The 3,693-nt window shown below is 37.9% G+C and overlaps 2 protein-coding genes across 2 annotated transcripts in view; one reads left to right on the top strand and one right to left on the bottom strand.

Moving 5' to 3' along the window:
* The window catches only part of LOC107665242 (ubiquitin-associated protein 1-like), a 7,739-nt gene extending 5,630 nt beyond the window's left edge, over positions 1–2,109 (bottom strand). Inside the window, exon 1 of the mRNA XM_016456046.1 lies at positions 1,873–2,109. The gene's annotated coding sequence lies outside the window, so the exon portion shown is untranslated. The remainder of the gene's footprint in view (positions 1–1,872) is intronic.
* A 655-nt stretch (positions 2,110–2,764) lies between these two features.
* Positions 2,765–3,693, top strand: part of LOC107665227 (ubiquitin-conjugating enzyme E2 R2-like) — a 9,312-nt gene continuing 8,383 nt past the window's right edge. The window contains exon 1 of the mRNA XM_016456009.1: positions 2,765–3,481. The gene's annotated coding sequence lies outside the window, so the exon portion shown is untranslated. The remainder of the gene's footprint in view (positions 3,482–3,693) is intronic.

Below are 3,693 nucleotides of genomic sequence, written 5' to 3'. Positions count from 1 at the left end.
AACCCAAATATTCAGATGTGTCCAGCACATTTTATGGAGGACACATCTGAATATTTGGGTTGAACTGTTCTGGAACAGTGTTGTAAATACCACTTATTTGTATTCGTGTCCTCTTTTGGAAGACCAAACAAAGTAGTTTCGCTTTCACAACGAAAAACACAGCGGCCTAGCGTGAGGGGAAGCCCCGGCTTAGTGTACGCTGAGGCCGGGCTAGAGTGAGCTGAGGCCGGGACAGAGTGAGCTGAGGCGGCAGGGTCGAGAACGGCGCGCCCGGCGGATCCGACGAATGAGCGGCAACCACATGTGATGGACCCCGGGCTGGATTCCGCTTCGTCCACGGTGAAAGTTGATGTATTCCCTCAGCGACCAGCACAGATCAGCTCTAGGCATGACGAAGCGGATATCGTTCTCTTTTGGAAGACCAAACAAAGTAGTTTCGCTTTCACAACGAAGCACACAGCGTCTTCACGACATGGCTGCAGCGTCAACAAAACTACAGTGAGACTAAAAGTTACACCTTCTTTCTTTGCGTGAACATTTGGGCGGCGTTATGCAAATCTTCCCACATAGTGAGGTAGATATGTGGGGGCGTGTTAGAACGAGCCGTTTTAGGTAGGGTGTGGCTGACTCTGAACTTTTATAAAGAATATCTCTTTGGATTTGAGACTTTAGTCTTTGCAACTTTACAGATCTTCTTTATGCACCAAGAGCTTGTAACACTCCAAAGAGAAAGGAAAAATTGAAATCGCATCATATGACCCTTTTAAAAATAATACAGTAATATTTATTCTAATTTAAGATAAAACAACAATTATACCAATTTAAAATTGATTCAAATTTAAAATAATAATAAAATTATGCAATATTATATATTAAATGCAATATTATAAATATCTTCACTGTCAGTTTTAAAAGATATAACACTACTTCCCATGTAATATATTAAGAATATTGTTTGCATTAATTGTTTAAAATGAACAGCATTTTAAGCTTACAGTTAGACATGACCCTAACAAATCTGAAAAAAAAAAATAATAATAATAATAATATTTTTCCTTTGTTGTCTAATGATTGTCAAAAATGTATGAAATAAAATTGTATGTATATTGATTATCTGATATTTTCAAACATTGTTGAGAAAAAATATTGCCACTTGATCACTTAGAAAACACAACATAGTCCAAGAGCATTAAATTACAAGCATTTCTTGGACTACTCTTAAAGTGTAACTGTAAACAGATAAGCTTCTTCATTTACAGGAAGTTTGCAACCTAAAACATATCAATAAAATAAGCACACTAAAATAAGTACTAACACAAAACTATATCACACGCTGACAAACATGACGATAAAACCGATTTTGAGGTCATTTCACCACCCATGACCTCTTACATAAAAAGCATAACAGCTGATCAGAAGAAGAAACAAAAAACCAGTCTGGTAACTACATACAGCTAACCGATTTGTTGCGTAATGATAAAAACAACAAGAAATTCATACAGACAGCAAGCTAGATGAGTCCAACACCAGTTCAATTTCAACAATAAATCTTTAGATATACTGATGATGAGACAAGTTGTTTTATGCTGAAGCTGGATGATGACACACATTTCTCCCTGGCTCCTTACCAAGCTACTACGATTTTCTCCTTTTCTGTCCGTCATATCAACCAACTAACGAAAAAACGTATGACCTAAAACCAAAGATCTGATACTTACGAACTAGAGAAGCACGGAAACGAATGTGGACGTTTTGTTAAAAACAACTGTCTAGTTGTGTTTCAGTTCAGGTTAGTGAAGCGACCTAACAGGGCCCGACTTCCTCTGCCACCGCCCCTCAAACTTCCCCTCCGTGTCCCACCGGGGTCCTTACCAGTATCTGCTCTGTCTTCGGTCTCCGAAAAGGTGTCTCACTTGTCCTTGGACATACAAGCTCCGGTCAACGTTCTCAGATGAGGAGATTTACTGAAAACCGAGTATATTTCCTGCTTCATCGCGGAACGCCATCTTGGTTTGGCCGCCTCCTTTGGTTCCTGTGTGACGACATGCGTTGCCACTGAATGACGACAGGTTCGACCAATCAGCGAAGAGCTGGGGAGGAGACGTCATCTGTGTCGGCCTTTGCACATGGTTTCAGCACGGGTTTATGGTTTGAATCCATCAACCTGGAAAAGGAATGTTTTGATGTATTTTAGTTAGTTGAATATTGTTTATTAGATCTATCCATCCTTCGTTCCATCCATTAGACTACACGTTCAAAAAATTATTATATAAAAAAATGAATAGACATTATGCAAAGTAGCTGATTTTGGCATAAAAAGGATATACGGTTATACAGGCCAACATTTACATTTACATTTGGTCATTTAGCAGACGCTTTTATCCAAAGCGACTTACAAATGGGGACAATGGAAGCAATCAAAATCAGTAAGAGAGCAATGAATATTAGGGCTTTTCCTGCTTACGTTTCCATTTTAATCGTTTTATTATTATTATTATTATTATGCATTTTAATTAGTGTTTACTTATCTTTATTTAGCCTATATTTCTTTTTTATTCTTACTCGGTTGATATTTTTATTTTATATATTGTAAATTACGTTTTGCTTACTAAAATATTCTCATATATATCCCATATTTATATAATTGTAATATAATATTTTTTTATGTATGTAATGGGTACTACCTATGTAATACATATGTTGTGTAGTGACAAGTATTTACAGTTGAGTGTCCTGCGTCATGACGCACTCGCGTACGGACGTGTATAGGCACGCACTATGATAACCGGAAGCATCAATAGAAGCGATTGAGAAACGACAAATATTATCACCTGTCGATTGCGTTCATATATATCTTCTGCGCTCCCATTAATTTCCATATCCCACTTCCATAACAGCCATACCCTTTCGTTAATTCGCTGTCGACTCGGTCTGGACGGATACAGCAGAGCTGGCAGTGTAATTCTTTGCGCAAACGGGGGGTTTTGGAGGTGCGTTATAGCCTCGCAACAGAACAAATGTAAACAAGCAGCTGATCAGCTGTGCGGCCGAAGACGCGCAACGAAACGGCGTAATGACAGCGACCCGCAGGGTTTGACAAACATATTCTGCATCATATAAAGCCAAATTAGAGATGTATTTGCATGTTGTAGAGTTTTTGTACACGTTAGAGCAGTACACGAGGACAACTCCCAACTAGCGGCAGATACAAAACAAACGGCTTATTTTTTTATTATTAATGTTTTTTTACTGATTAGAAGACTGATGAATAGATTTATTTGTCTTAATATCTGCTTGAAGATTGGATAACTTCAAGTCTAACAGGAAAAGCAACAGGATTCGAGAAATAACAAGGGAAGAATAAGGTTAACAGTCCCTTCTGGGCCCCACGGAATAAATAAATATCAGAAACGTATTAATATTTACATGAAGCTGGAAGTTTAAGGCACCCAAACATCACATTTCCTGGGGAGCAGCACAGGTAACAAACAGTGTATAAACATGTTTTTATTTATCAAAATGTTGTTGCATAGCTTTGGCATACGAAGCTAAACATACATTTGCACAGACTTTTTTTCTCTTTTTGTTCAATTTCCTTTCCATTTGCAATTTACCTCTCAACAGCCAAATAACATAACTAATCTACTAATTTGTGCATAAATATATGTATATGTGTGTGTGTGTGTGTGTGTG

Source organism: Sinocyclocheilus anshuiensis, unplaced genomic scaffold, assembly GCF_001515605.1.
Source record: "Sinocyclocheilus anshuiensis isolate Anshui unplaced genomic scaffold, SAMN03320099.WGS_v1.1 scaffold587, whole genome shotgun sequence".
NCBI lineage: Eukaryota > Metazoa > Chordata > Actinopteri > Cypriniformes > Cyprinidae > Sinocyclocheilus > Sinocyclocheilus anshuiensis.
This window is presented reverse-complemented; position numbering and strand designations above follow the sequence as displayed.